Source organism: Thermobia domestica, chromosome 1 (genome assembly GCF_964235325.1).
Source record: "Thermobia domestica chromosome 1, izTheDome1.hap1.1, whole genome shotgun sequence".
Lineage (NCBI taxonomy): Eukaryota > Metazoa > Arthropoda > Insecta > Zygentoma > Lepismatidae > Thermobia > Thermobia domestica.
In genome coordinates, this window is record NC_137454.1 from 72,723,429 (window position 1) to 72,737,154 (window position 13,726).

A 13,726-nucleotide genomic window follows, 5' to 3' on the forward strand; every position below is an offset into this window, starting at 1 on the left:
AAGATATGAAGATAACTAATTTTATTGTACTTTTCACTTTCATTTTACAACTTTTCCATGGCGACTTTTCTCCATAGCAGCATTAATTATCTTAATATTAATTGTAATTGAAATTTGTCATTATTGTTTACATAAGCGAATAGTAGCTAATTGCACGAAACTGCCTTCTTTTACACTATACATAAAATTGTCCTTTCGATCGTTACAACGGCCGCCATACTCATTCTATTCTTAGCGTTCCTGTGTATTCTATATAGACGTGTCAGGAACCAACCCACTGTACTAAGCCTACCATCCAAATATCTAGACCCATTCCAATGCACTTATTTAGTTTAAAGTGGATCACTAGGTGTTCTCAGTGCTATGCTAAACGCTGCTTGAATAGTGCGGTGTTGCCAGGTAGTGTCGAGTGTTTACTGGTGCCAGATAATAAAGGAAGTAATCATTGAATTCTGCTTGGATACTTATTAGAGAAATTAGTTTTCGACCCTTACCGCAATTCACAGTTAAGTTCCGCTGCTCGAACTGCAACGTCAGAATCCAGGAATTAAACGTACAAATTTGGCAAGAACGCATTGTGGCGTTCTGCGCAAGGTTCTTCTCAAAATCTATTTTCTTAAATGTAAATTAATATTTAAATAAAATGTGATACATAACACGAAAAACGGTCAAACAATATATATATTTCGTAACTTTAAAATACTTTACGCATACAAATGAACATTTCATAAAACTGAGCACTTCTAGTAAAATCTAACAGCAAGTGCCATCTTGTGTGCTCATTGTAAAACGAATCAAATATTTTCTTGTATTTGTTACCTTTTTCGATATCAGAAGACACAACCAAATGAAACAGTGTCTTGTGTTGTAGCTGAAACATAACTTTATCTTATAATACAATATTTATAATATGTAACGTTTCATTGCGCAGTAGTTAAGGGAATGAGCTAAAATATGTACTGAGCTAAAATATGTACTAAGGTGGTGAACCACCTTAACCTCTTAAAATGATGTGCAAACCTCGTCATAGTATACTACGTCCATTACTAGACCCCTATCAATGACATAGTATTAACTGAAACTGCCAAACCATTAGCAGCCTCTCCTCTGAGTGAGACGATGTACTATATTATACTGATTCTGCTTAGAAAAGAGGACGAACTGTTGATTCCTTCTACTCTCAACTTTATTTTCATATATTTTGGCAAAAGTGTTACCAGTGTTACATAAATGAACAGTGTTTTTTTTTATTTATTCATGTAAGTGCTTAGTGTTCTGGTGCTTCTTTTCTAATGTATACCACAACTAATGTGCAAATTAAAAACAAAAAATCCAGTGGCTTATTTTTCTTACTTATGCCACGGAGGTGCAAAGTTCTACACGTGTTCCCAACGCCACGTGGTGGCTGTAAACAACTTCAGACGACATCCACGAAGAAGTCGTAATCAACCATCGTCAACGGTTGTCAAGTAACGAAGATCAATGAAGTCAGCCGACATTTTAGGATAAAAGAAACCACAACACTGCAGAAGATATCAATCCATGTGGTGTATTCTTTTATCGCAATGTTATTACCACTTCCTTATCTTTCACTTTTCTCCAACAGTCACTATTCACGATCAACTTTACTACAAAATCAAATTTCAAAGTTCACAAGTTCCAGATAATAATCGCCTCTACGACGCTTAAACTGTTCAGTCAATGTTATTTTTTGTGATTGTTTGTTGCCCGGTGACCATCAGAGTTTGTGGATGAACGCTGAAGCCGTCACTCTGAATCACACACATCCATACTTAAAAAGGTGTGGGACGAAGAGACGAGAGAAAAAAAGAGAGACAAAGGAGGAGCTGAACAATGAAGAACAGAAAAGGAAGGAAAAGGTTTGTTTTCGTTTGACGTCTTTCTTTTTCTTTTTTTTTAAGCAATTCTTTCGATCTTCTTACTCAGCATCCATTTGGAGGTTTTGCTTTCGCGTGTGAGAGTGGAGAAAGCCAGAATGGTTACAACACTATTCCTCCTGTACTAAAATCTCTCTCTCTCTCTGTCTCCTCTCTCAGCTGACCCCATCCACTAACCCCGTCAGCACAAAAATCCTTTAGTGCAATCTTCCTAGATCCTCTCTCACACAACATACACACACTTCGCCCCCTTTTTTTTGATGATTTTGTCTGTGTGTGTATATATTCCCACTTCTTCCTGTTCTAAGGAATTATTTTTGCTCCTCCTTTGTGATGAGGAGGTTGGGTGGGTGATAGAAGAAGAAGAAGAAGAACTTGAATTGGGATGCAGTTGGGTGGTAGGTAATGTTGGTAAAAAAAAAAAAAATGGGAAGAAGGGTCCTTCCCAACACGAGTCTACTATACTATTACGCAACGTCGTCATCGTACTGGTCGATTGATCGATAAATTCACGCAGCATTCAGGAAGCAACGGGCTTCCTTGTGCTGAGAGAGACAATCGACAGCCAATTCTACTTGAAAGGAAAGAAGTCATCGGTCGAATTCTAGGTTCTTGTGGGAATAGAAATGGTGATGGCTTCATTCGGTTCAGTACTTTGAAGATGGGCACGTAGCTTAGTAGTATTGTAATTTTTATATTTTATTACAATATATTAAATTTTCAGATTGTTAACGTTTATTTTCGAACAGAAAAGGACCAAAATATTTACATAAACTATATTTAAAAGTATTAGAAAGTAACGGTATTGTAGGTAGTACTTTAAAAAATAGGAAAGGGTTAGAGGCTCTAGAAAGTCTTTATTCATCATTTGGGTTTGAAGAGAGATTCTACGCTGTTAAGAATAATATTCCTAACCCTAATTATTTGAGAGTTACACCGTCTCTTTCGCACAGGTTCTAAAATCTTTCAGTTTTACGTCGCACGTTATGCCGGCTAGGCTAAAGAAGACGGTGATTATATGAGAAATGTATGAAATGATAGAATGAAGAAAGTGGGTGGAAACGGGAGAATCCTCAAGTAAATCCACGCACACGGTGTTTGTTCACTATAAAACTCACTTGGCGCGAGCTGGGATCGAACCAAAGACCCTATACACCAGAGGTGAATGCTCGGCCACTGTGGGGGCAAATTCAGGAGAAATGAAGAGCAAATGCACGAAATTCACTGTTAATGCAAGGAGTGACACGTAAGAGATGCAAGGCCATAGGCCGAGCAAACGCAGGGGTCTGGGGGTGGGATATATATTTCCTGGTAACTTAGGAAAAAGGTAAGTAAAAGCTTTAGGTCTCTTAATAAAAATAGCTTTGTATACTGTGAGTATATACAGGGTGTCCCAAAAGTAATGGTAAAAACTGAAACCACAGATTCCTGGCTCCCAAACAAGAATGAAAGTTTTATATGACATATAGCCCGAAATGGACAGGGATGGAGCTAGACAGCTTTAAATGTGGGGGGAAAGGAACTTCACACTTAGGGAAAGGAACTTGCCGATTTTTTCAAAACCGCATTGAAAATGAGTGTGAACAGTTACGGAACAGCTGGAGTAATGGAATGCATTCGAAACTCACGATCAGAACGTTGCATAGACGTGGGAGGATAGCACTTTGAACATCTTCTGTAGCTACGTTTATTGTTAGCACTAGTAGTTTGAAGTGCTACTCTGTGTAAGATACTACCTTACAAATAAAGTATGTCGTTATGTATTCTGCCTGTTATTTTATTACATTACACGACTAGTTGTACTTGTTCTTATTTCAACCCTCTATCTGCAAGCTTCTATCTGGTGACCACTTTCCATTGCCCCCTGATATTATGCATCGATGCTAAGTGGTCTATGCTTTGACTCTCACTGTACATGTGCGTGCAATCGTGCCAACTTTTTCTGTATGGTTTCCATCGTTTCAATACCCCTGCCGTACAGACATTCGGTGAACCCCTAAATGACGTATGGAGAATCTCTGGTGCAGTTACGTAACATGCGTGTAACATGTCAAGTCAAGTGATCTTTATGTATTTATGGACCCCCTTTCTAGTTCCTATCATTATTCCGCTGGCAGGTGCAAAGTTTCGCCCCTGTCCACTTCCGAACTATAGGCCATATAATTTTTTTCTTGTTTTGGTGCCAGGAGTCTGTGGTTTCATTTTTCACCATTACTTTCAGGACACCCTATATATACATATAGTACCCAGCATGGGGTATGGGGCGAATATGAGTAAATCCATGATTGATCGATCCAGATTGCAGTAACACTAGTAACGCCCATTAAATGAAGAGGAGAACGTCTAAGTGACAAAGTGACAGTACATAGCTCTTAGGAGTATATGAATCGCTGTAAGGACTATTGTGTCACCGTTGAAGAAGACAAACAGGATGAATGCAATACCAATTAAGTGTGAATTTTGTTTTACATATAACTAGATATAGTCAGTAAATAAATTTTGACAGACAATAAAAACAATCGCACAGCTAGAAGTTTCAATTTCCTCCGCGATATCTGAAAACACTGGAGAATATTTACTACCATCTAACGGTGTTATGTGTAATTTCTATTATCCTTGTTTCAATAGTAGAAAATGGTATATGGATAGTTACCGTTATAGTCAGGGGTAAAAGTAAGGGGGAACGAGGGGGACGCCAACCTCCCACCTCCAAAAGATATGTATCGCGTCCCCCAGTTCCTAAAAAATTACAATTTGCAAAGATAGTCAGGGGGACGGCTTAACATTATGGTGCCATCCAGGCCCGTATCCAGGAAGTCTAGGGATGCCGAGCCCCCTAAATTTTTAGTAGCCCCCAAAATTTCCACAGTAGGCTTGCAAATGAACTATAATATGATGATGAACTATAATATAGTTGGATCGCGACCCCCTAACTTCTACCGACCCCCCTTACATTTTTGAGCTGGCAACCGGCCTGCCACCACCTACCGTCACCCTACCTTTTCAGATCCACTTTTACCCCTGGTTATAGTAATCGTTACCAGTGAACACGTTAACGAATATATTTCATTAACGAACTCAGCCGAAATAATTGCTCTAACTATCCTTTAGCAAAAACAAAATTCAAAAATTCGCTTTCGTTTAAGAGTTATCGTGTGGAGTATCTGACGGACTTAAGTTACGTTACCCATAACGATGTTAACGGATTAACTTCATTAACAAACTCGTCTGAAATAATTGTTGCACTTACCTTTTACAAGAAAAAAAAGTAACTTTCGTTAAAGAGTTATCGTGTGGTAACGGACGGACTTAAGTTACGTTACGCATAACGATGTTAACGGATTAACTTCATTAACAAACTCGTCTGAAATAATTGTTCCACTTATCTATTACAAGAAAAAAAGTAACTTTCGTTAAAGAGTTATCGTGTGGTAACGGACGGACTTAAGTTACGTTATCCATAACGATGTTAACGGATTAACTCCATTAACGAACAGGTCGGTAATAATTGCTCTACCTATCTATTGCAAGAAAAATAGCTTTATTTCAAGAGTTATCGTATTGTAACGGACTTACGGACGAACAACATACTTTTTAGCGCCATAAATTGTAACTTTTGTCGATTTTCTCGGAAGCCATGCTTGAGGATATAGCCTTAAAAGCACCTCATTTCGTTCAGTTTCATCTAATCTATCGATTGGTATATATGTCTTGTCTTTGAATGATATAGGTTGAAAAGAAATTAAAATTCAAGAACTAATCACTACAAATGGCTACATCTCAATAACCATATTGCGTGCTCTGTCGATTTGTTAATATCAGAATGAGAAGTTTGGTAAGGTAATACTTCAGTGTGAGTTTCATTTTAATAGATGGCATCGTTATCGTAACAACATCAACTTTTAGGTTTCTCGAAAACTACGCATAGGAATTTACACTCACCAATATCATTTTGTTGAGCTCAATAAGATCTATAGCTTAGTTTGTATCTCATCCAGGCCCGTATTTATATGTTGTGCGCCCCTGTGCTCTAAATAATTTGCCCCCACCCCCGAAAACGACCTATAATAGAATTATCCTGTAGTAATATCTGCGAGGTCATACTTCACTCCCCAGGGAGGAGCGAGATTTTAAAATTAATAGAAAACGACAGATATTAGTGTTGAATTAATAGTTTTCGTGGTCGCTGAGTTTAACGGTATCAGTTTTCATGACGTTTAACTTCATCCTCACCCCTTGGAGTAGGGGTGGGAGAGGATGACTTTTTAAAAATAATCAGATAAGTTTGCTAATTAGTAACTACTGTAATTAGAGTGAATTAAACAAATGAACATACTCTCTCGCGCTTGGGCAGGACTCCGCTGATTGCTAGTTTTCAATATTACTTTATTGTGAATTTTAAAAAATCCAAAATTTTTCCGCCCCCTAAATTCTGCCGCCTTGTGCTCGAGCACAGAATAGCACTTACCTAAATACGAGCCTGATCTCATCTGTCAACATGTTTTTTTTTTTTTTTTTCGTGAAACGTTAATAATATTGTATATACCTAGGTAGAATTACAGTATTTGTGAATAAAAACTTTTTCAATCATTGCTTTATAAAATGGGGTTGTCATACAACAGTGTGAAAAATGGTGTCAGTCGTCTTTACTGAGATCTTAGGACAATGATTTTGCAAAAGATGGATTACAAACTTTCGGAAGTGTCAAATAGAACTGTCAAGCGCACGACTCTAGTTCATCGTTAACAGTTTAATATTAGGAGGCAATGGGAATTATCGTAAATCATTTCACTGTCGGCAGATGAAGTAATGTTTAGCAACGACGCTTGGCAGTCAGGTAAGTCTTTTCCAATAATCGTACTTAGGTCTACTTTTTGTTCTTAACTATTATGATAAGTTAACTAGCAAATATCCGCACGTGTTTACTTTATTATTATTATTATTATTATTATTATTATTATTATTATTATTATTATTATTATTATTATTATTATTATTATTAACCCGAGTCCTAAGTTTAATCTCGGGTCTCTGCTTTTACTTGGAGCACCTTTATTGCTGTAAGATAAGAAAAATTTTAGTACATAAGTATAACATGGTGTAACATACATACATACACCCAGTGGCGTATTTAGGGGGGTGGCTTACGGGCTTAAGCCCCCCCGAAATCCTACTTAGTATAGTAAAGTAAATGAAATATCTTGCAGAATTTTCACATTTCCAGGCAAAGCCCCCCCCCGAAAGTTAGCAAAGCCCCTCCCGAAACAAAATCGTAAATACGCCACTGCATACATCAAACAAACAAACGAAACACAACAATTACAATTTACACAACCAAAACAATTACACTTTAAATATCACCAATATTATTATTATTTCTCTCCTGTGGATTTTTATTTTATTTTATTTTATTTTATTTTATTTTATTATTTTTTGTTTTATATTTTTTTAATTGTTATTATTGCTTGTATACACATGTATATTATTTACTATAGCCTGTTTACTAGAGGTTTGGATTCTCTCCTGTGTTCCTGCATGTACTAATCATGTACCCTTTTGTTGTGACATTCACTTAATAACTGATTAAATTTAAAAGCTTAGTGAAAAGGATTCACCTGTATGATAATAAAACAAGAACAAGAACACAACATTTCACCTGTATGAAATGGTTTCCACCAGTGTATAACAAGAGTTGAATAAGGTAACTGATAACTTATTCTCACTTGGAGGCTAACTGTACTGTTGAATTCCAACGGTCCTCCGTTTTAATTTAACAATGCTGCTCTACACTACTGCTACTACTATGCGGTCCTCCGCATCCTTACGCACGGTGATATTAATCATCTACACTACACTACAGATACAGTAACGTATCGACCACGACAGAACACAACAACACTCACACACACAGACTTGAGTCATAGACTTTATTATCTTCTTAATTTCTTCTTCTAGTTAAGTCAAGTCTTATTTGAACCCTATTAATTTCTAAAATTCTGCTACAAAGACTGTTCAATTGGGAAGTCTTATTCTTGTCTTGTAAAATGATTCCTAACCCATCTCGTGTCATATCCTGTCTTAAGTTATGTCTTAAAATCAATGTCTCATTGATTAAAACAAGATTATTGCAGTAAAACAATATGTGATATGGCGTTTGTATTTCACCACAATCACATTCGCCACTATTTAAAAGACCTAGTTTCTTGAATGTTGTTCTAAATGGACCATGTCCATTTAGAAACTGTATGGCATGCTTGCTTAGCTCTAAATTGCCTAGTTCCATTCTGTGTACTATATCTGGGAAAATTTCGTGAACTCTTCTGGCCTTTGTGCTTCTATCCCAGTCCTCTTGCCATTTTCTACTGATAAAGTTATCTATTTCCTCGGTGGTGTTTAACCTGGTTTTAAACAGGCTTTCCACTTTTCCATAGTCTCCTTTGTGAAGCCAAAACTTTCCTGCTTGTCTTAATATTGCCAAGTATAGTGGCTCCACTCCTAGTAGTATCTGTAAGGCGCCTACCGGCGTGGTCGCCATTGCTCCCGACATTCTTAACAATATCAGTCTTTGTATGCTGTCTATCTTGGATCTTATTCTAACGTTCTCCAGAATTCTATGTCCCGAAGCACTTGCACTGTAGGCAGCAATTGGGGTAAATATAGCCTTGTAATACAGCTTACTGTGTCTAGGAGATAGGTTAAAGTCTTTTGACATTATATAAAAGATTTTGTTGGCTACTTGTGTTATCTTCTCTTTTAGTTTGCTTACATGTACACCGAAGTTCAGAAGCTCGTCCATCCATATTCCCAGATATTTAAAGGTTTCCACTCTTGAGATGGAGTTGTTTCCAATTTTAATTATAGGGTTTCTATTTAATTTGCCTTTGACCAGCATGTACTTTGTTTTATTGTGGGAGATGCTTAATTTAGCCGATTTGCACCAATTACAGAGTTTATTCATGGCTGTATTTACCTTATTTTCTAATTCCCTTCTACTATTTGCGTTGATTATCAGGGCCAAGTCGTCTGCATAGGCAACTGTCCCCGACGTCCCATAACAATGGCCCTAATATTGAGCCTTGTGGGCAACCTTTGGTGATATCTTTTGTATAGCTGATATGTTCAGCTGAGTAAGTTATTTTCCTGTTGGTGCAGTAGCTTTTCATTAGTTTTAAAATCCTGTCGTCAATTTGTAAAATTCGTAGTTCTTTGAACATAGCCGGCCACCATAAGTTGTCAAAGGCACCCGATATGTCCACAAAAATCACCACTGTATATTTCTCTCTTATGTCTTTGGAGTTTTCTATAATAGACGTTAGTCTGTTTATAGCGTCAGCGGTGCCCTTTCCTTTTCTAAATCCGTACTGCAATGTGTACAAACTTAAATCTCCCCTTTTGGCATTAATTCTATTAGCCATGATCTTTTCTAGCATCTTGTACGGATACTTTTGTAAGGCTCTTCTACCCCTTTTTCTTTTATGGAGCTTGGTGGCTCAGTGGTAGGACGCTTACCTCTTGCGCGCGGGATCCTGGCCCGATCCCCGGTCAAATAATTTTGAGGCGGACAACATCTTTTCATGAGTTTTTTCTGAGATTATTCCCGTTTCCTCCCACTTTCTCCGGCCACAAATTCTTCCATCATCATTCACTTGCTTTAATCGTCTCTCTTAGCCTAACAGACAATCATGGGACGTTAAACTCAAAGATTTTTATTCAATTTTTCTTTATTTCTTTTCTTCTACGCCAAATATCAAAATACGCTGAAACGCGTGTTTAAAATATGCTGAAACGCGTGCGAAGTGTCTAAATACCAAATGTTATGTTTCTAACATTATGATATTCCTAGATATGGACAGTGACAAATTTAGAAGGCAAAAACAGAGGGGAAGGGGAGCGGCCAGAACCCAGACTATCGTAAGTTTACTATAAACTTTCAAAAATATATAAATAATATCTTAAATTATTTTTATCGCTCAAAAACTGTCTCCGGCTACGAGCAAGCCTCCTGACACCCCGCGTAGAACCGGCTCTACAAAAACTGATGAGATTTGCTCGTTCGTTCCTGCGGATATCTGGAGCTTTGCCGAGTGGAAACCTTTTGTAGGGTAATTTCTACACTTCAAATTTTGCTTCGGCACACAAACAATAGCAGAAGCGTCTTATGTTGTGCAATTGGACAGCAGTTAACATTTCTCCTACTTCATGTAGGCGATTTCCTCTGGGCGTCAGGAGGCTAGATTCGCCACTGGATATGGACAGTTTATTATAAGAATTGCAACACCGACCTGTTTCTTCTGTAACAGTTTTCCTTCCCCTCGAGGACAAACTATGGAAAAACGAAAAACACTCGAATAATTATTTTAAACGAAAACATTAGACACAAAATTTCATATTTCTAACCTTAAGAGATTACGAGGTATGGAGTCTTTGTTATAACAATTGTAATCCTCCATTTGCCCTCTTTTACATTTTCAAAAATCCTTCGTTAGCGCTATCTTGCGTCAATAAACCTATTTGCTGACTAAATTTTAAGTTTCTAGCCTAAGCAGTTTTGCCTAGGTTCTCTCTAGCTAGGCCCCGATTTCTCTGTAAATTTGGAAGAGGGGGGGGGGCATTCACATGAAGAAATCATATATGAGGATTTTAAAACAAATTGCATTCAAATTATGCTAAATATTGTAATTTTACAAATATAGTAAGGGGGCCACATGAGCTTTGGCCACATGAGGATCGGCGGCCTTGCTCTCTAGTGTTGCCTAATCTGTCAGGACTTCTTGTGTTATATGGAGAGATTATGAGATTACTTTATATTTAGAGTTATTTCTGGGTTTCTAATAAATTTAATACAAGCGGACATCATGAAGTCTATATAAAGAACACCAAAATGATAATATCAATATCTGTATATACAAATAGACACGAACAGTTAGATGTTATAAAACTAAGATTTGCAAAGTTGAAGTTTTTTCTTTGCAAGAAAGAATAAATAATGCATTTGTATTATTACTAACATGAACAAAATAAATTAACGTATTATAGGAAGCAAAATATCATGTTAGCTCCATGCAGTGACGCTTTCAGAATTTTGGGGCCGCGGTGGCTCAGTGGTAGAGCGTTCACCTTTGGTGCTTGGGGTGACCCAGCCCCCGCCAAGTGAACTTTGTGGTGGACAAACACCGTCTGCGTGGATTTCCTCGTGGTTCTTCCGTTTCCTCCCACTTTCTTCATTCCACCATTTCATTCATTACTCATCATCACCGTCTCCTTTAGCGTAATCGGCATAATCGTGGGACGTAAAACTTAAATTTATTTTATTATTATTATTATTATTATTATTATTATTATTATTATTATTATTATTTGCTTTCAGAATTTTATTTCATTTATATAAGGGTAAAAGCTACTGTATATGTGTGCATTTAGGTGTTAAGCAGGAATTTGAAAAGACAGGAAACAACGTAATCCCAGAAACAGTGTTACGTTTATTTGTAGTAAAGTTAATATACCTACTTGTTTTTGGAAAGACACAAGAACAAAAGCATAACGAAAAGTGGCTTTTACAGAAAAGATTAAATAAAATTCCGACCACCATCTGTCACTGAAACTGATTTAATCAGTACAATATTCAACATGAGAAACCAAAAATAAAGCCAGTAGAGTAGTAAAAGTGGAGCATGGCTAGTTACACACTTATAACCGAAGATTCTAGAATCTAGTGACATTATTATTAAGTAACTGTTAAGTACTGCCATACATATTTACTTTTTAAAAAGAATTATAAAACTAAATTGAGTTTATAAGAAAAGAAATAGCACAGTTGATGTGGAAGATCATATCTTTAGCCCCATTTGAGAAGCGGTCCAATACTAAAAGCTACTACATCTATGTAGTATTGTACGGGTATTATTCTGCGTCCGAAAACCCGATAAGGAATTGTAAAATAATTCCACCTATATTTTCTAGGGAAAAAATGATAGAACTAGATTGTTTTTATGAGAAAGATTACAGATAAAATGTAAGATCAAATTTTCATGCTACATCAATAATTTCCCTGTTAAATAAGTATAGTTCTATTAAGAAACTGTACAAATGTATGTTGAGATACGAATATTTTTTTTTTGGGGGGGGGGAGTCAGGACTCGGAGGATCCCCGTGGGTACGCCCCTGTATCTTTACGCTACATCAACAAACTATTTGTTAAACAAATGTAACTTCGTTAAGAAAGTATACAAATGTACGCCGACTTTCGAAGTTTTAGGATAGGTTTGGCCAGTGGTGGATCAAGGGGGGGCGATCGGGGCGATTGCCCCCACCAGAAAAAGAAACTTTCTTATTTATATATATATATATATATATATATATATATATATATATATATATATATATATATATATATATATATATATATATAACCTATCCCAAAGTTTGGAGCCCTTAAAAGTAGCAGTATGACAACCTACCGCCACCCCCAGAAGTCGGTCATGGATCCGCCCCTGGTCTGGACCCGGTGGACTTCATGTGGGTGTGCCTCTGTTCCAATGGAACAGATGACTTATTCGTATGCTATGTATGAAAAACGTACACTGTGAAGTACGAAAGTGTACCCATTGTTGGTTCTTTCTGCTCACAGTGCAACCAAAAGGTTTAAAAGTAACATTGTCCTAATAATATCGCACACAGTCCTATCAGCGACGCCTACACTACTTGTAAAATATTTCCGATATTTGGCGATCTTTATCGTGTGCAGGCGTTTTAATTTAGCTAATATAAAAAAAAACTGCTAAGAAATCCAGAAATTGAACACGAAATAAACAGATCAGTAAAGCTAAAAATCAATACCAAGTTCACTCGAGTGGAATGTTAACTCCAACCAAACTTAACTCCGTGCATGATAGATCAATATTTCATTCTTGTTTGTGGGCGAAAATATCATCATCTTTTAGAGAGCGTAGGTGATTCGCGGTTTTCCAGAAAATTGGCACTGACTTTGAGTAAGCGTTGGCAGTTTTCCAATGGCGAGAATTCAGGTATTCAGTCTTTTTATGTCTTGCCCATTAGATCGCCACTCCATAATACGAAACGAACTTTGGCAACTTTCTACTTTTTCTTTTTCTTTCTTTCTTTTTTTATTTTTGTTTGTTTTTCACGTCTGAAAGCCTATTTAAACACCAAGTTTTCTGTGGAAAAATCCATTAAATATAAGTAAAATTATGTCTACAAGGCATGCTGTTATTTTAGTTTCTGAGATATTAGGTACTGAAAAGTTTCTAAGTCGATTACAATATCCAACTATGTATTGCGTTTTTGTAAGTTTTATAAGCGTAATAGAAATGTTGACTGACGCGAGCTTGTAAACAAACTTTTACCATTCTGTTTAAACATGTATTTCGTGAAAATAATCGTAAAATGTATCCGATTTTAATGAATCCTGCCAGGCTTAGGAAAACAAACCTATTGCCTGGAGTTAGTGTTGCCAGATCTTATGTTTTTCTGGCATGTTTTTACATTATACGTTTTCTTCTTTTGTTTCTCCAGTACATCCATTTTCCCCGCTTTTACAATAAAGAAAAGAAATTATACTAATGGACATTATACCTAGGTATATATATTTTAGTTATGAGTGCTGATGCTTTCAGGGGTGGTCTGGCGAGAATCTTCCCCCATATATTATCGTGTTCAAATGTTCAATGTAGATTTCTAGTATTGTCGTAACACTATTTTCACCCCCAATGTATGGAAATCCCCCCCCTGAAGAAAATCTTGAATAATCACTGGTTACGCCTAACAGCGCAATCCAACGATGTAAGTCAGTATTTGGAAAGAAACTACAA